A 21,251-nucleotide genomic window follows, 5' to 3' on the forward strand; every position below is an offset into this window, starting at 1 on the left:
GTGGTTTCTTTCCCTCCTATTCATCTGCAGCACTTCCCACTCTGTAAATCTAGTTTGTTTATGACACATACGTACATACTAGCAATTAAATTGGAAATATAAGTGCAAATGCTTCAATTTCGCCACTCAGCCTATTCTGAACTTTCCTGACCTCATCCATATTACAAAGTAAGCAGATGTGGGTGTGAGATGTTGTATCACTCAACAGTCTGCTAATAAGGTCATAAATAATGCATTACCGCATGGAAGCCTTCCTAACTAACATTCAAGGAAACAAAAGTCAAGTAGATGGAAATGTGCTACAAGGATTTTGTCTGGAGTGCGGCAATACATTTAACCTAAATCCATATGCCAATCTCCATGTGATCTTCCTATCTTTTTAGATAGTCCCCAAATCTCCGAAAATATTAAAAACAAAAATGATTGTCACCTTAAAGTACATTTCATATTGAATATCGATACTAAAAATTAAAATAAATGGTGCCTCGGCATATACAAATACATTGTAATTTGTAACATTGTAAAAGGAACAGAAAGAATAACTATAAACTCTCCCAAAATGTCAAAAAATCCTGGCACTCAAAAGGAAGTATATGCACTAATTTTATTAAACATAGGAAGTCCCAATATCTTGTAACATTTTAGTTTTTGACTCCTCAAACCAGAGGTGCGGAGGTATAGAAAAACAATGTATGTTCACAATTGGTTAATGGTGGTAGGCAGTATTCCTGTAATGGAGTGATATAAGAGAACCAGTGATGGGATTGGGAAGATGTCAATTAGTATATAAGAAGTGTGCCTGCTATGCAGAGAGTGGGCAAAAATGCCATATTTCTCCAGCCCCTGTTTGAAGACTTCCATTGACAGAGAACTCACTACCTCTCATGGCAGCCTGTTCCACTCATTAATCACCCTCACTGTCAAAAGTGTTTTCTAATATCTAGTTTTTATCTTCTCCCTTTCAATTTCATCTCATTGCTTCTAGTCTTTCCTTGTGCAAATGAGAATAATGATGATCCCTCTACACTGTGACAGCCCTTCAGATATTTGTAGACAGCTATTAAGTCTCCTCTTAGCCTTCTTTTTTGCAAGCTAAACATTCCCAAATCCTTTAACCGTTCCTTGTAGGACATACTTTGCAGTCCGCTTACCATCCTGGTAGCTCATCTCTGAACTTGCTCCATTTTTTTCAATGTATTTTTTAGTATGTGGCGCCCAGAACTGGACAAAGTATTCCAGATGAGGTCTGACCAAACAGGTGGAGAGGGGGATAATTACTTCATGTGATCTAGACTCTATGCTTCTCTTAAAAGGAATCTGTCACCACATGTGACCTATTTAAACTATTAATATGGGCATACAGGTTATAGAATGCTGAAAACAGTTCTCCCTGTGATTCATATCAGATGTGTTGTTCGTGAGAAATAATCATTTATCACATAGAATTTCAGGCAACAACTGTCAACTTGTGCTAATGTGGTTATCTCTTATATACCTACATTTACCCTTATATAGTACATGCCAATATTTATCTGTAGACACCATTGTTTGGGGCATCCCCAATGTATTTTCTGGTTTAGAAAATCTATTTTCAAATTTCCAAATACAGAATTTAAGCAGACTGATGGGTGAGGCTCAGACTAGGTCATATGTACAGTATTTTCCGGCGTATAAGACGACCTTTTAACGCCTGAAAATCTTCTTAAAAGTCGGGGGTCATCTTATACACCGGGTCTCGTCTTATAAGGCAGGTGCATATGGTGGGTGGGTGGCAGTGGTCCCAATGACGAAGAGAGGGGGCGTCTCACTGGGAAGGTGTAAGTGGAGTATCCCCCATTACCTCATTGTAGCAAAGCAGTGATGCTCTCTGTGCCCCGATGCTGCACAGAGATACGCCACCGCCCCCAAGCACAGAGCCACCACACTGCACAAAAAGGAGCCACCGCCACCCCCAGCAAGGAAACCCCAAGCTGCACATAGAGGAGCTGCCGACGCCGCCCCTCCAGCACAGACTCCAGCACAGAGAGCATCGCTGCTACAATGAGGTAATGGGGGATACTCCACTTACACCTTCCATGTGAGACGCCCCCTCTCTTCGCCATCGGGAATACTCCACCCCACCATATGCACATTGGTAACCTTCCCCTATAAGATGACACACGGCGTATAAGAAGACCCCTGACTTTTTAGAAGATTTTATATTTGAACTAGAAAAGTTGGGGGGTCGTCTTATGCGCCGGAAAATACGGTATTAGTGAAAGCAGAAAGCAGCTCAAAGAGAATTTTGTCTTATTGATTGGCTTAGTAAGTTCATGGACTGTGCAGACGGCCCTAAAATGATAATTAAATAATACATAGATAATTTATTCCTATCTTACAAGAGGACAAAAAAATAGTATTTCTGGCATAGTATTTAATGTCCCAATGAGGACAACAAAGAGGTGTGAGGATTTAGTATATTTTCCCCATCGAGCTGAGCACTCCGAGGCTGGTATAAAGAGTAGTATAGAATATATTCCCCAATGGAGTTTAACATGATTTAAGGGATGTTCACCCACCACTAATTCACACCCCAAAATGCTATATCTTAAAGATTTTTCTTTATGATATCATAGATATATGAAATGGAGGTCAAAGTGTTAAATGATCCTGCCGAGAATGATGCTGAAATGTTTTTCGGGGCCTGTCGAGATAACATCCATCACACTACATGAAAGATACTTTTTTAGGTGTTTGACATGAAAGAATGGTTGACATTGACTATCTGACTATAGAGGTCACTGGTACAAAAAGTGACTGTTTTAAGATAGCAGAAGGAATCAAACCAAAAACCACATTGAATAAACTAGTGGAAGGTGAGGGATAAGTTATGGCCAGGGTGCTCAATATATAACATTTACAATTACATGTCTCATGAAATGTATCACTATTCCTTGCAGTAGAGCGAACACGGAAAGTAATGAAACCTTGTCTTCACCGTTATGTGTTTCTGAAGTAATATTTTATATTGTGTTCCCCTTTTAGTCCTCGGGCAGAACAATGGATAGAAACACATGCTAGGAATACAAGGAAGGACTGTAAGCTGTCATGTGCATACTGTACAAATTTACTTAGATGCAAATGAACCATTATTTCAGAGCACATCGTGTACATGAATTTAGGTGAATTCTTTCCGCTAAAATATGGTGCATTTTACCGGGAATCTGTGATTAGGAATTTCACACCCCAAATTATTTATATGTGTATGTATCTCTTTAAAAGATAAGTCCAGCAATACTTTTACATGGCCAGTCCGTTCCTCCATTACTGAGGAACATTACTCCATTACCTTACTCCATTACTACTTGTTTATAAGCAACATCCTTGTATGTATAATCATTGTGTATTTTTTTCATATGTTAAAGTTATGCTACTCGCAATTGAGCCCACAGAATGAAAGATTTGAGCGGCACTAAATTGTGTTTTAGTTACTTTTCCCATGATAGAGACTTCTTTTCTATGGGAACCAAGTCTCAGTTTGGGATAAAAATTGAATTTGTAGAAACATTGCAATTTTACTATGATTTACCGGCAAAGTTAAATTACTATGGTCCCCTAACCTAAAATTTGAGTGAAAAATCAGCTCGTTAATACACAATTGATATATACTTCTTCTTAGCTAATGGCAAACATTATATTCCCTTTTAAAGGGCATTTTGTACACTCTACAGTTGAAAATAACTGCTTCATTTTGCTGCTCTTCTTATTTTCAAGTTAAAATATCTGATTTATCAAGGACAAGGATGTGGCATAGATTTTGGTTACTAGATAATGCTCCAGTTATCCCAAAAGAGTTAAATTTATCAGCAGTAATCTCAGTGTTGTTAACACCTAACAATACAGGCTTACAGTGAAAGAAATCCCAAGATATTGCATAAAGGTCATCTACAGGACTGGATGTACCATACTTTTCGGACTATAAGACGCACCTAGTCTTTAGAGGAGGGAATGAGAAAAAAAATTGGAGCAAAAAATGTGGCCAACTCTGTTATAATATCCGCTATACTTGTATAAATATCTCCTCAATCCTGGTATGCATGGCCCCCTCATCCCTACCTGGTATACATGGCCCCCTCATCGCCATCCTGGTATGCATGGCCCCCCCATCCCTATCCTGGTATGCATGCCCCCCTCATCTCTATCCTGGTATGCATTTCCCCTCATCCCCATTCTGGTATGCATAGCCTCATCATCCCTATCCTGGTGTGCATGGCCCCCTCATCCCTATCTTGGTATGCCTGGCCTCCTCATCCCCATCCTGATATGCATGGCCTCCTCATCTCCATCCGGGTATGGATGGCCCCCATCCCCATCCTGGTATGCATGGCTCCCTCATCATTATCCTGGTATGCATGGCTCCCTCATACCCATCCTGGTATGCATGGCCCCCATCCCCAACCTAATATGCATGGCCATTTCATCCCTATCCTGATATGCATGGCTCCCTCATCCCTACCCTGGTATGCATGGCCTTCTCATCCTTATCCTGGTATGCATGGCCCCCCTCATCCCTATCCTGATATGCATGGCTCCCTCATCCCTATTCTGGTATACATGGCCCCCTCATCCCCATTCTGGTATGCATTGTCCCCTCATCCCTATCGTATGCATGGCCCCCTCATCCCTATCCTGAAATGCATGGCTCCCTCATCCCCATTCTGGTATGCATAGCCTTGTCATCCCTATCCTGGTATGCATGACCATGACCCCCTCATTCCTATCCTGGTATGAATGGCCCCATCATCCTCATTCTGGTATGCATTGCCCCCTCATCCCTATCCTGATATGCATGGCCTCCTAATCCCTATCCTGGAATGCATCGCCCCCTCATCCTTATTCTGATATGCATGGCCCCATCATCCCTATCCTGGTATGCATTGCCCCATCATTCCCATTCTGATATGCATGGCCCCCTCATTCCTATTCTGGTATACATGGCCCCCTCATCCCCATTTTGGTATGCATGGCCTCCTCATCCTTATCCTGGTATGCATGGCCCCCTCATCCCTATCCTGGTATGCATGGCCCCCTCATCTCTATCCTGATATGCATGGCCCCCACATCCTTATCCTGGTATACATGGCCCCCTCATCCCCATTCTGGTATGCATAGCCCCCTCATCCCTATCCTGGTATGCATGGCCTCCTTATCCCTATCCTGATATGCATGGCCTCCTTATCCCCATCCTGGTATACATGGCCTCCTTATCCCTATCCTGATATACATGGCCTCCTCATCCCCATCCGGGTACGCATGGCCCCCATCCCCATCCTGGTATGCATGGCCCCCTTCCCCAACCTGGTATGCATGGCCATCTCATCCCTATCCTGATATGCATGGCTCCCTCATCCCTACCCTGGTATTCATGGCCTCCTCATCCTTATCCTGGTATGCATGGCCCCCCTCATCCCTATCCTGATATGCATGGCTCCCCCATCCCTATTCTGGTATACATGGCCCCCTCATCCCCATTCTGGTATGCATAGCCTTGTCATCCCTATCCTGGTATGCATGGCCCCATCATCCCCATTCTGGTATGCATTGTCCCCTCATCCCTATCGTATGCATGGCCCCCTCATCCCTATCCTGAAATGCATGGCTCCCTCATCCCTATCCTGGTATTCATGGCCCCCTCATCCCCATTCTGGTATGCATAGCCTTACCATCCCTATCCTGGTATGGATGACCATGACCCCCTCATTCCTATCCTGGTATGCATGGCCCCATCATCCTCATTCTGGTATGCATTGCCCCCTCATCCCTATCTTGGTATGCATGGCCTCCTCATTCCTATCCTGGAATGCATGGCCCCCTCATCCTCATTCTGATATGCATGGCCCCCTCATCCCTATCCTGTTATGCACGGCCTTCTCATCCCCATTCTGATATGCATGGCCCCCTCATCCCCATCCTAGTATGCATGGCCCCATCATCCCGATTATGGTATCTATGCCCCCTTCATCCCTATCCTGGTATGCATGGCACCCATCCCTATCCTGGTATGCATGGCCTCCTCATCTCCATCCTGGTATGCATGGCACCCATCCCCATCCTGGTATACATAGCCCTCTGATCCCCATCCTGGTATGCATAGCACCCATCCAGATCCTGGTATGCATGTTCCCCTCATCCCTACCCTGGTATGCTTGTGAAGCACACAATGAAAAATACATCCCAGTCTGCTCTCCTTGTTAGGCTATGTGGTTAAAGTGAAAGATGTAAGGATGTGTCAATCAAAAATGTAATAATAAATCTGTGAATGTTAGAAATCTCACAAATGATTCAGAAAAAAAAAATTGCAGCGTTGAATATCCATCCTTGATCATCCTCCTGTGATCAAAATTATCCAACTCACTTGCAAATTAGGTTTAGTAGCAAAATTGGTAAACATTGTGATGTTTGCAATAAACTAATAAAACAAGAATAAGTAATAATAACTAGACAAACACAACTAAAATAACATTGTGGCTTAACTAAACAACACAAAGTGCCACTTTTAATAACAACTGCCGTCTCAGAATTATTCAACCCCTTCATGACAAGCATCTTTAGTGACATAGTAGATCACGTTTAGCTTTTATGACCTGTTGCAAATATGATGTAAAGCCAGGCATCAGCTTTGAGTAGTGTCCCTGAGGTATCTTATCCCATTCCTCATGGGAAATGGAATCTAGTTCACTAACATTCCCGAAATGTCAAGAGAGTGGTCTGGAATGTTAAGAGAATAGGTCATTGACTTGAACAGACAAGAAAAAAGATACAAAAAAAGCAAATCAAATGTCCCTGCAGATACAGCTAGCAGCATAGTTCAAAGTTGAAAGCTAAATGAACTCTGCCTACCTGGACGTGGCAGTAAAAGGAAACTATTAGGCTGCTGTCACACTAGCAGTATTTGGTCAGTATTTTACACCAGTATTTGTAAGCCAAAAGCAGGAGTGGGTGATAAATACAGAAGTGGTGCATATGTTTCTATTATACTTTTCCTCTAATTGTTCCACTCCTGGTTTTGGCTTACAAATACTGATGTAAAATACTGACCAAAAACTGATAGTGTGACAGCAGCCTTACCAGCAGCAACTAGATTCCTGAGGTGGTAGGTGGTCAAAAACCCTCAAGTGACTGCAAAAAAGCTGCAGCAAGATATATTGTCACCAGTCACAAAGGTATCCATATCTGAACTCAATACTGATCCAAAAAACACAAGAAATGTCAGCTCAAATATGAACATCAAACTTTTAGGATTCTAGTCTATGGAATGATTTTACAAAACTGGAACTTTTTATAGTTTTGGATAAGCGGGGAAGAGGAATAATGAAGCATATGCTGAAAATAACACCCTGCTTACAGTGAAGCTTAGTGGGAGCTCGGCGATGATCTGAAGATGCTTTGTTTACACTGGGACTGTAAAGCTGCTGAGTATGGAGGGCAGGGTGGATTCAAGCAAGTAACAGGAATTCCTAGGAATGTAATTCCTTTTGTGAGGAAGCTTTGGCATCATTGAGCAAACACAGGGACTTGAGTTGAAACCCATAGAAAATGGCATTTCAAAAAGGCATTTGCAACATACAAACCCAAAATATTACTGAGCTGGAGGCCATGGCCCATGAGGAATGGACTTAGATTCCTTCAGAGCATTGTGAGAAACTTATGTCTTGCTATGTGGCATGTTTGTAGCAGAACAGGCTAATAAGTATTGAAAAGGCACTTGTCATAAATGGGATGGATGAATAATACTGAGACTGCACTAGTCATTAAAACTAAAACAATGTCCATAAACATATCATTAATATATATAGGACACCTTAAGGTAATGAAAGCATAAGCCCCATCACAATCAAGAACATGGGTGCATCAAAGAAAGCACTCCCCTTGAGAAAGCACATCCGCGAAATGCGCATCGGGCATCTGTGGTACTGTGGATGGGCATCTACACTGCATTATGGGTAAGCCTTAACTTACAAATTTCTTGGTTGTCTAGAATGGCTGTTATGATTTGAACTACATGCACTTTACTACCAGCCTGACACCCTGGGTCTCTGTTTAACACCTAATTAATACACTGCTATTTAGTTACCTTTTACCCGTTTAGTCTGTTACTAATCCACTCTACCATTCTTACTTACTTGAGTACTTTCCTCTTTTGATTGTTTCTTCCTACTTGTTTCATGCTATTATCTTTGATACGTGTCTTTTTATTATATGTACTAAACTATTGAATAAAAATTACTATTTTTAATACTTCTCTTGAGTAGTCATTAAAAGTGGCATTTTTTGTTGAATATGGAGAAACTACCGTATATACTCGAGTATAAGCTGACCCCCCCCCTAATTTTGCAACAAAAAACTGGGAAAACTAATTGACTCGAGTATAAGCCTAGGGTGGAAAATGCAGCAGCTACAGGTAAATGTTAAAAATGAAAATAGATACCAATAAAAGTAAAAATTAATTGAGGCATCAGTAGGTTAAGTGTTTTTGAATATCCATATTGAATCAAGAGCCCCATATAATGCTCCATACAGTTCATTATGGCCCCATAAGATGCTCCATATACAAATATGCCCCATATAATGCTCCATGCAGATCTTTATGGCCACATAAGATGCTCCATACAAAATATGCCCCATATAATGCTCCATGCAGTTCTTTATGGCCCAATAAGATGCCTCATATAATGCTACATTCAGTTCTTTATGGCCCCATAGATGCCCCATATAATGCTCCATACAGTTCTTTATGGCCCCATAGATGCCCCATATAATGCTCCATGCAGTTATGGCCCCATAGATGCCCCATATAATGCTCCATGCCGTTATGGCCCGATAGATGCCCCATATAATGCTCCATGCAGTTATGGAACCATATAATGCTCCATGCAGTTATGGCCCCATAGATGCCCCATATAATGCTCCATGCAGTTATGGCCCCATAGATGCTCCATATAATGCTCTATGCAGTTCTTTATGGCCCCATAGATGCCCCATATAATGCTCCATGCAGTTATGGCCCCATAGATGCCCCATAGACGCTTCATGCAGTTCTTGCCATGCATTGTGCCACATGTAATGCTGCTGCGCTGCACTAAAAAAAAAAATGACTTACTCACCTCTCGTCGCTGCTCCTCAGCGTCCCGTCTCTCCGCACTGACTGTTCAGGCTGAGGGCAGCGCGCACACTATGTCATCGCGCCCTCTGACCTGAATGGTCACAGCAAGAGGACGGGAAGACGAGGTGGCGGTGGAACGCGGAAAGGTGAATATGACATACTTACCTGCTCCCGGTGCTCCTGACACGGTCCTTCCATGTCCCACGGTCTTCGGGAGCGGCAGCTTCTTCCTGTAGTGAGCGGTCACATGGTACCGCTCATTACAGTAATGAATATGCGGCTCCACCCCTATGGGAGTGGAGTCCATATTCATAACTTTAATGAGCGGTACCAGTGACCGCTGAACAGGGGAAGAAGCTGCAGGCGCCTGAAGACCGTGGGACATGCAGGGACCGAGTCAGGAGCGCTGGGAGCAGGTGAGTATTTGACAGGCGTCGCTCCCCCTCACCTGCCGACCCCCCCGCCTTCTATGACTCGAGTATCAGCCGAGAGGGACACTTTCAGCCCATTTTTTTGGGCTGAAAATCTCGGCTTATACTCGAGTATATACGGTACTTGTTATATTACTTTTGTTAATATTATTTAATTGTTCTCATTTGATTAGTTTATTGCAATCAGCAGTAAGCTTGGACATTTTACACATTATTTGGAATTGAAGTTGAATAATAATAGTGACGTGCATTCTCTATCCTGTGAAATGAAATTTTCCTTTGATAATGCATTCGGACAACACAGAAATTGTATGTTTAAATCTCAGTAGGAAACATATAGTTAGGTCCATATATATTTGGACAGAGACAACATTTTTCTAATTTTGGTTATAGACATTACCACACTGAGTTTTAAACAAAACAATTCAGATGCAATTGAAGTTCAGACTTTCAGCTTTCATTTGAGGGTATCCACATTAAAATTGGATGAAGGGTTTAGGAGTTTCAGCTCCTTAACATGTGCCACCCTGTTTTTAAAGGGACCAAAAGTTATTGGACAGATTCAATAATTTTAAATAAAATGTTCATTTTTAGTACTTGGGTTGAAAACCCTTTGTTGGCAATGACTGCCTGAAGTGTTGAACTCATGGACATCACCAGACGCTGTGTTTCCTCCTTTTTGATGCTCTGCCGGGCCTTCACTGCGGTAGTTTTCAGTTGCTGTTTGTTTGTGGGCCTTTCTGTCTGAAGTTTAGTCTTTAGCAATTGAAATGCATGCTCAATTGGGTTGAGATCAGATGACTGACTTGGCCATTCAAGAATATTCCACTTCTTTGCTTTAATAAACTCCTGGGTTGCTTTGGCTTTATGTTTTGGGTCATTGTCCATCTGTAGTATGAAATGACAACCAATCAGTTTGGCTGCATTTGGCTGGATCTGAGCACACAGAATGTCTCTGAATACCTCAGAATTAATTCGTCTGCTTCTGTCCTGTGTCACATCATCAATAAACACTAGTGACCCAGTGCCACTGGCAGCCATGCATGCCCAAGCCATCACACTGCCTCCGCCGTGTTTTACAGATGATGTGGTATGCTTTGGATCATGAGCTGTACCACGCCTTAGCCATACTTTTCTCTTTCCATCATTCTAGTAGAGGTTGATATTGGTTTCATCTGTCCAAAGAATGTTCTTCCAGAACTGTGCTGGCTTTTTTAGATGTTTTTTAGCACAGTCCAGTCTAGCCTTCTTATTCTTGATGCTTATGAGTGGCTTGCACCGTGCAGTGAACCCTCTGTATTTACTTTCATGCAGTCTTCTCTTTATGGTAGATTTGGATATTGATACGCCGACCTCCTGGAGAGTGTTGGTCACTTGGTTGGCTGTTGTGAAGGGGTTTCTCTTCACCATGGAGATTATTCTGCGATCATCCACCACTGTTGTCTTCTGTGGGCGCCCAGGTCTTTTTGCATTGATGAGTTCACCAGTGCTTTCTTTCTTTCTCTGGATGTACCAAACTGTAGATTTTGCCACTCCTAATATTGTAGCAATTTCTCGGATGGGTTTTTTCTGTTTTCACAGCATAAGGATGGCTTGTTACACCTGCATGGAGAGCTCCTTTGACCACATGTTTACTTCACAGCAAAACCTTCCAAATGCAAGCACCACACCTCAAATCAACTCCAGGCCTTTTATCTGTTTAATTGAGAATGACATAACAAAGGGATTGCCCACACCTGTCCATGAAATAGCCTTGGAGTCAATTGTCCAATTACTTTTGGTCCCTTTAAAAACAGGGTGGCACATGTTAAGGAGCTGAAACTCCTAAACCCTTCATCCAATTTTAATGTGGATACCCTCAAATGAAAGCTGAAAGTCTGAACTTCAACTGCATCTGAATTGTTTTGTTTAAAATTCATTGTGGTAATGTCTATAACCAAAATTGGAAAAATGTTGTCTCTGTCCAAATATATATGGACCTAACTGTATGTGTTGATATACTGTATATACTAGACAACTGCAGGGAACTAAAAGTGGGGATACGCACCTTATAAACTGTCCATCAATTTTAGCCTATGCAGCGATAGTGATCCTGTCCTATGTACATTGTAACATGAACAATCGACTTTGAAGCTTTTGTTTTCTATTAAGTAAAGCAAGTTTTGATTATTGTGACCATTAAAGAATATAATCAGATCATTTTCGATTTGCATTATCCCTCTACAAGACCTTTCTGAATTTAGCAGATCATTGTGTGTCTAAGCTCACATTTTAATTGTCTTTTACTGCTTTTTATATGTGTATTTGATTACTGTGCGAGAGGCATAAATGAGTGAATGAGAGAACCTCAAGTTAAATCAGATATTACGCTTTTAATCATGTAAATTATTAGCATGAACATTGACCGCAATCATATTTATGATGTTTCGATCAAATTATTTTATTTCGGCATGGCATGTTCTGGCCTCTCTTCAATGCATTGTAGAGAAATTACATGTTTTTGAATGGAAGAAAATTATAGGCCATGCGAAATTGTTCAGCGGAGCGTCAACTCTTTATAGTGTTTGCTCTTTAAAAGCTTTTCAGCAGGAAAATGAATGTGACTTACAGAGTACTGCAACTTTAGTGCATTGTAGAATGAAAGTATTGTAGTCCATGCTGTACATATTCATCCTTGAAGCAACATTATAAAAATGTAGCCAAGAGCAGATAATGGGTAGAAATCATTAGGAGTGCACTGCTCCTGGCCCTGGCTTCCTGCCTTGCTGGAGGCGGTGCGCTCCTGAAGATTGACACTTCAGACCATGGTTGCACTGCTGGTCCAAACTGTGCTCTCTCTGTGCAGAAGAGGCAGCCTCTGCAAATGTGTAAAAATACATATATTTAGTTTTATTTGCCAGATATTATCCTCATGCACAGCTCGTAGTGCAAGTATAGGCACCCATACCAGCGCAGGTGATCTACTACTGTTTTTTTTGCTTTTTTTTTGCTTTTGCTACTCAACTACAGGGTGATACACAGACCCTGTTTTTATCACCAGCAGCTACCATTGTTTCTCCCTTACTCTCCATTCTCCGAGCGCCAGTGTATTATATTATTTTTTCTAGTTTTATAATTAGATAATAAGGTTGAAAAAAGTCATTTATGCATAAACTCCAGTCTATAGTCCCTTCCTGTTGGTCTAGTGGGGTAAATGATAAGTGCCATACTATAGAGGAAAATCCCTCACGACTCTAAACATGGCAGTTTGAGAAAATCCCCGGATCATCATTCCATTTCTAGAAATTTAGTGCCCATAGCTTGTAGCATTATATTTTTTAAGAAAGTCACCCAGACCGCCTTGTCCATTCAGTTAACCATTATTTTCAAGTATTTAATGTTCTATGTTGAATAGTTTAAAGAACTTTGTGTTATCTGCAAATATACTATGTATACCCTTAATGCATTGACCAAGAGGGGTCAATACTGACCTTTGTGATTGATCACTGGTAACTGTGACCTGAATAGAGTGTGCTCTATTAATGAAGACCCTCTGTTTTCCACAAAACTAGTTGATAATCCATGTACATGTATTGGAACAAGTTCCAACATTCTCATTTCATGTGTTAATTTTTTATGCGACACTGTGTAAGGTCCAGATGGACAAAATCCATGACCTTACCCTGGTTCTGTCTGGAAATGACCTTCTCATAGAAGCTGACCAGTCTGATAAGACTAATGTCTCTGGAACCCACATTAATGTTGGATTATGAGGTTATTTTCACTACCGTACTCCAGGATAGTATCTCTTCCACTTATTATTATCCCTTTTTAGCCATTTTTTGAACATTGGCCCCACATTTGCTAGGCTCTAGTCCTATGGTACCAACCCTGTTATTATAGAACAGTTAAATATTAGAAAAAAATTGTGTGTCTGTCACAGTACCAGTAGCTGTTGCAGAACTCAGTGATGTATGTCATACAGATCTAGTGATTTGTCTGTTTCAGTGTTTTTAAGGCGACTCTACAACTCTTGCCGAGATAAAAAGTCATTTTACTGAGCCTGTAGAAAGGTCATTGTGAAGGGAGGGAGCAGGGTCAGCTACGACATTGACTATTCTGATGGTGGATCCTGTGTTATCAGCTAGGTATAGAGATGATAACTGTCATTTTAATCCTGTCTCCAATGATAAAGAACCTGCTTAAAACTCTTCCTGAAAGGACAGGAAGAATGAGTTGAAAAAATCCCAGTGCGAAAATTGCAGAATTACTAATTTTTTTTAATTATTTTTAATAATTAGGCCATGTTAAAGACAAACATACTGTATCATGGATTTACATCTTTGAACTGGAGAAAGAAAAGGAACTCATGTACAGAGCCACAATGGTCAAACACAGACCTTATCCTTGAGATTAAAGCATTAAAGCAGCTAATGATGTGACTATTGCACCCACTGAATGACTTTGGCTGGAGAGAACAGTGGCGGGTGGGGGGCAATATCAATATTAAAGTGGCAAATGATTGACTGTTTCCTTGTATTTTAATTCATTCTTGTGACCATCTTGCTGTAGTAGTTTCAAACCTTTCTTCATTTATTGTGCTATTTACAGTTTTTCTAACATATTAGTTTCTTTCTCCAGTTCAAAGATGTTTATCCATGATACAGTATGTTTGTCTTTAACATGGCCTAATTATTAAAAATAATAAAAAAAAAAATAGTAATTCTGCAATTTTCACACTGGGATTTTTTCAACTCATTCTTCTTGTCCTTTCAGGAAGAGTTTTAAGCAGGTTCTTTATCATTGGAGACAGGATTAAAATGACAGTTAGCATCTCTATACCTAGCTGATAACACGGGATCCACCATCAGAATAGTCAATGTCGTAGCTGACCCTGCTCCCTCCCTTCACAATGACCTTTCTACAGGCTCATTAGCTGCTTTAATGCTTTAACCCCAAGGATAAGGTCTGTGTTTGACCATTGTGGCTCTGTACATGAGTTGTTTCCTGAAAGAAAAGGACATATGAGCCTAAAAAAGACCCAGTGACCAGCGTGAAAATTTCAAGATCTCTATGATTTATTAATAATAAAGAATGTAATATTTAACTCCTTATTTCCAACCACAGGGACTCTACATGGTAACTTTTTGTACAGGTATCATCCCATGTCATGGGCTTTAGGGATGAATTTGCGTTTAGGTAGACCCCTTTCCTTGCTCATTTACACAGTCATTCCTATTCAGACTCTGTAAATTACCCGCTCAGTCATAGCTATCATCCAGCCGTGTCTCACTCATCCCTACTATGTTTTATATCTCTTTAAGCATTATCCCATTCTAATTCCTCTATCTTGTTAGTGAGGCTTTTGGCATTATGATACAATAATTTTCATGTTTTTTGCATCTCCTTTCCTCTGATCCCTATTAACTGTTATAAACCCTGTTATATGTCATATGACTCAGTGAATTGTTACCGATGTTGCAAAGTAATATCTTTGAGTTTTCAGATCATATTTTAAACTGATTATATTCATATTTGGATGATTCTTAGGGGTTCACAAATATTTTTTACTCACTATTGTACATTAATCGCTGACATTTTTTCCATGCAAATAAAGCATTAAAAATCTTAACCAGCAGTAAATTCTGCAACGTATAGCTTAGCTGATACTACAGTATTTGTATTGTGCTGACATTTTCTGATCTCCAGTGTTTTTATGTCAAGTCACACAGGAAAAACTACTGATTTCATGTCATTTCCGTTGACAGGTGGTTGGCATGTAATCACTAGCTACATGAGCCACACATTTATTTCAGCGCCGTTATGGGAATGGATAAATAGATGAACGTACTGCAGCTGACAATACGTTTCTGAGATGATATAGTAGACCATTATTAAAATGTAGCTGCATTTTATTACTAAATAATAATAATAAAAATTTTATTTATATGGCGCCAACATATTCCGCAGCTTACTAAATAGATAGTATATACATTGCCCTATACCATACATGCCATACAGCTGACATTAATAAAATACAGTAAATAATTGTATTTGGAAACTTACATTATTGGTATTATTATTAATATTATTATTACCTTTTTAATGAATCGTTTTGAGCTTTTTTTTAATCAAATTCATGATTTATAGATATATAGTATACATATGGGTGGTTATTTTATTCAGCATGGAAGCATATCAGTATATTTGTCACCCATTAAATTAACCATAAACACAATTATAATGAGTATGTTGAAGGATTCTAATGATTTCTGCTCGATTGTCTTATGATCTACTATTTGATATGTGAAGGTTGCCAGATTGTCCTTTCCAGGGGCGTAATTTGAATCTGTTGGGTCTCAATATAAAATCAATATAAAATCTCCAGTAGAGCCCCAACTATCACAGTTCTTTATACTATAGTTTTTCTCATATGGACTAAAGATGCTTTTTGAGCCTAGAGTTACACTCCAGTACCCTCCATGTCTGTTGTTAGAAGAAGTAAGAAATCGATACTCTGGATTTTGCCTATCACCAGTTCTTTGTCAATGTGGACACATGTGTGGTCAGTCCAGTTGTCCATGAATATATGAGAGCTAAGGAAAATTTCTGTTGGCTAAATGAGATTCTACACCAAGTTTATGATCAACCATTTAAACAGACTGCCCATTATCACTACAGCAGGGGGATCCAAACCTTTATTCCTCTTCACTGTATTGGGATAGAGTAGAGCAGCAAGATCATGTATGACTGCTGCGCTCACGTCTGACTGCTGCTATTATTTAATGTCTATGGAATATTATGGAACTGATACACAATGCCATCAGGATCAGTGATCAGGATGGATCAGGACCCCTATTCTAGTGATCCCAGGGATGGACCACCAGTGAGCAGTCATTGAGCACCTATCCTATTTATAGAAACCAAATGCCATGCATACAAATTCTTGAAGGGGTTGTCTTATGTTTATTAATAAGAAAAATTACAAAGTGCTTTCAAAAACTAGCATCTTTGCCATTTACCCCTAACTAAAAATCCTTGATGAACACTAATGATTCCTCACTCTTGACTTACTGAAGCCAAATAATAATTATACTAGGTAATAGTGTAATACACAGATATCGATATTACAATTTATTGAAGAGTTAGAGAGGTGAAATGAAAGGTCCAGTGTGATATTGACTATTTTATTGTTTAGTATGTTTAGTGACAGACATTTTATTTGCATGTACCGTATATACTCGAGTATAAGCCGAGATTTTCAGCCCATTTTTTTGGGCTGAAAGTCCCCCTCTCGGCTCATACTCGAGTCATATACCGGGAGGTCAGCAGGGGATGGGGAGTGGGGGCTGTGTAGTTATACTTACCTGCTTCCGGCGCAGTCCCTGCAGTCCCAGCTTCCCCGGCGCTGCAGATACTCCGTGTACTGAGTGGTCACATGGCACCGCTCATTACGGAAATGAATATGCGGCTCCACCTCCAATAGGGGTGGAGCCACATATTCATTGCTGTAAATGAGCGGTAACTGTGACCGCTCAATCCAGGAAGAAGATGCAGCGCCGGGGAAGCAGGGACCGCGCCGGGAGCAGGTAAGTATACGGGGAGCGCAGCGCTGCGCGATATTTACCTGCTCCTCGTTCCGGTGTGGCTCCATCTCCAGCGTCCTCTGGCAGTGACGCTCAGGTCAGAGGGTGCTGTGACGTAGCCAGTGCGCGCCCTCTGCTGAGCGTCAGTGCTGGAGACAGAGACGCACGAGGAGCAGGTAAATATTGAAAGCGCTGGCATCCTGAGCAAGAGTGGTGAGTATGTGATTTTTTTTTTATTGCAGCAGCAGCATTATATATGGCACAGCTTTATATGGAGCATCTATGGGGCCATAATGAACGGTGCAGAGCAATATATATGGCACAGCTTTATAATGAGCATCTATGGGGCCATAATGAACGGTGCAGAGCAATATATATGGGGCACAGCTTTCTATGGAGCATCTATGGGGCAATAATGAACGGTGCAGAGCATTATATGTGGGGCACAGCTTTATAAGGAGCATCTATGGGGCCATAATCAACAGTTCAGAGCATTCTATATGGGGCACAGCTTTCTATGGAGCATCTATGGGGCCATAATGAACGGTGCAGAGCAATATATATGGGGCACAGCTTTATATGGAGCATCCATGGGGCAATAATGAACGGTGCAGAGCAATATATATGGGGCACAGCTTTCTATGGAGCATCTATGGGGCAATAATGAATGGTGCAGAGCAATATATGTGGTGCACAGCTTTCTATGGAGCATCTATGGGGCCATAATGAATGGTGCAGAGCATTCTATATGGCACAGCTTTATATGGATCATCTATGGGGCCATAATGAATGGTGCAGAGCATTCTATATGGGGCACAGCTTTCTATGGAGCATCTATGGGGCCATAATCAATGGTGCAGAGCATTAAATGTGGCACAGCTTTCTATGGAGCATCTATGGGGCCATAATGAACGGTGCAGAGCATTATATGTGGGGCACAGCTTTATATGGAGCATCTATGGGGCCATAATGAATGGTGCAGAGCATTCTATATGGGGCACAGCTTTCTATGGAGCATCTATGGGGCCATAATGAATGGTGCAGAGCATTATATATGGGGCACAGCTTTCTATGGAGCATCTATGGGGCCATAATCAACGGTGCAGAGCATTAAATGTGGCACAGCTTTCTATGGAGCATCTATGGTGCCATAATGAACGGTGCAGAGCATTATATGTGGCACAGCTTTATATGGAGCATCTATGGGGCCATAATGAACGGTGCAGAGAATTATATATGGCACAGCTTTATATGGAGCATCTATGGGGCCATAATGAACGGTGCAGAGCATTATATGTGGCACAGCTTTATATGGAGCATCTATGGGGCCACAATGAACGATATGGATAATTATATGGGGCACAGCTTTATATGGAGCATCTTATGGGGCAATAATGAACAGTATGGAGCATTATATGTGGCACAGCTTTATATGGAGCATCTTATGGGGCAATAATGAACAGTATGGAGCATCTATTTTTATTTTTGAAATTCACCGGTATCTGCTGCATTTTCCACCCTAGGCTTATACTCGAGTCAATAAGTTTTCCCAGTTTTTTGTGGCAAAATTAGGGGGGTCGGCTTATACTCGAGTATATATGGTAATATGGATTTTACTCCTGATAAAGAAAAGAAAAAAATCGATCTCATGTTGCAATATAAAATTTGATTCTATCTTGTCTGGAAAAGGAAAACAGATCAGCATGTCACCTTACATCATGAAAAGAACGCACAAGTGCTTGCTGCAATGGCGGAAATGCAAAGGAAAAAACAGCAGCACAGTGCCAGCACTAAGACATACGTTACATTGATGTTGTATTTGCTATAATAAATAATCAATTTGAGGTTATCAATACACATTATACATTGAGCAAGCCTATCTGCCAATATAATGGCAACTACTAAGATGGAACTCTTTGCTAAAGAGATGTTCTTCTATTGGTATAAGCCTGTAAAATGAACCCAAGGCTGATAAATCCAGTTTCTTTGGGAAAACCAAGTGACAACCAATATTTACAATTATAACTCTCATATTTTCAACAGCTTTTAACTAAAATAAATGTGCCTACTTATGAGAAACAAATGCATAGCAAGTAGAGGGTTGGCCATGCTTGCTACTTAAATACCTGGATGAATAATTGCTGCTGTAAATAACACATTCTTCTGAAATTGTGATGACAACGGCATTGATGATCGTTTAAAAAATGTATAAATAATCCTAAATCTTTTTTTTGCTGGACTTCTGGCAACTGGATGAAAAGCCAGGTGCTTTGATATAGTCCGAGCCATTGAGTAGATTTACAAATGAAATCAAAGTAAAAACAGACAGAGTTAACTAACAGCAAGATACTGTACATGTGAGTAGAAATTCCTCCAGTACAAAGATGTCAAATTATAATTTTCTAGTTGGCAGTAAATGAAGTTTATTTTTTATTCAAAATTTAATGTGCTTTAAAGCTTCCTGAAGCATAACAATCTCCATATTAAAGTCATCTCTAGTTGCAGTTCTAATGCAAGGGAATCAGGAAACACGCCAAGGCAATTCTGCTTCTTGCTGTGAGTATTAAGACTCAATAATTCTCTCAATATTTAACTCTTTATTTTACATTTTTTTTTAGTGCAAACATATTCCACAGTGTGGTTTCTGGGTTTCCTGATATTCTCAACTACAGGACATTTAGATTTTCTCTCTGCCACCTGCAAATGCAAAGGTAGATTCTCCTCTGCTTTTGTTCCAGCAGCAGCACACGCTCCTGTACCTTTTATTCCAGCAGTCCTACAAGCTCCTGTACCTTTTATTCCAGCAGTTATACTCTCTCCGGTTCCTTTGTTCCATCAGTCACACATGCTCTAGTACCTTTGTTCCAGCAGTCGTACACTCTCCTCTACCTTTGTTCCAGCAGCCGTACACTCTCCTGTACCTTTGTTCCTGCAGTCGTACATGCTCTTGTACCTTTGTTCCAGCAGCCATAGATGCTCCTGTACCTTTGTTCCAGCAGTCGTACACTCTCCTGTACCTTTGTTCCTGCAGTCGTACATGCTCTTGTACCTTTGTTCCAGCCGCCATACATGCTCCTGTACCATTGTTGCAGCAGTCGTATACTCTCCTGTACTTAGTTCCATCAGTCATACACGCTCGTGCACCTTTGTTTCAGCAGCTATACACGCACCTGTACCTTTGTTCCTGTAGTTGTACATGCTCCGGTACCTTTGTTCCAGCAGCTGTACATATTCTTGTACCTTTGTTCCAGCAGTCATACACTCTCTGTTACCTTTGTTCCAGTAGTCATACATGTTCCTGTACCTTTGTTTCAGCAGTCATGCATGCTCCTATTCCTTTGTTCCAGCAGTCTTACACGCTCATGTACCTTTGTTCCAGCAGTCTTACACGCTCATGTACCTTTGTTCCAGCAGTCGTATACACTCCTGTACCTTTGTTCAAGCAGTCATACACTCTCCTGTACCTTTGTTCCAGCAGTCGTACACTCTCCTGTACCTTTGTTCCAGCAGTCGTACACTCTCCTGTACCTTTGTTCCAGCAGTTGTACACTCTCCTGTACCTTTGTTTCAGCAGTCGTACACTCTCCTGTACCTTTGTTCCAGCAGTCGTACACGGTCCTGTACCTTTGTTACAGGAGTCATACTCTCTCCGGTGCCTTTGTTCCAGCATTCATACACGCTCCTGTTCCTTTGTCCTAGCAGTCATACATGCTACAGTACCTATGGTTCCACCAGCGTATGCTCTCCTGTACCTTTGTTCCAGCAGTCGTACACGCTCCTTCACCTTTGTTCCAGCAGTCGAGCACACTCCTATACCTTTGTTCCAGCAGTCGTACACTCTACTGTACGTTTGTTCTAGCTGTCGTACACGCTTCTGTACCATTGTTCCAGCAGTCATGCACTCTCCTGTACCTTTGTTCCAGCAGTCGTACACGCTCTTGTACCTTTGTTTCAGCAATCTCCTGAACCTTTGTTTGAGCAGTTGTACACTCTCCTGTACCTTTGTTCCAGCATTTGTACAAGCTCCTATATCTTTTATTCCAGCAGTCATACTCTCTCTGTTACCTTTGTTACTGCAGTCGTACACTCTACTGTACCTTTGTTCTGGCAGTC

General features: G+C 41.0%; 1 protein-coding gene across 5 annotated transcripts in view; it reads left to right on the plus strand.

Moving 5' to 3' along the window:
- PDE1C (phosphodiesterase 1C) overlaps positions 1 to 21,251 on the plus strand; it is a 1,560,705-nt gene that overhangs the window by 847,880 nt on the left and 691,574 nt on the right. The window lies entirely within an intron of this gene.

This window comes from Ranitomeya imitator, chromosome 6 (genome assembly GCF_032444005.1).
Source record: "Ranitomeya imitator isolate aRanImi1 chromosome 6, aRanImi1.pri, whole genome shotgun sequence".
Taxonomy (NCBI): Eukaryota; Metazoa; Chordata; class Amphibia; order Anura; family Dendrobatidae; genus Ranitomeya; species Ranitomeya imitator.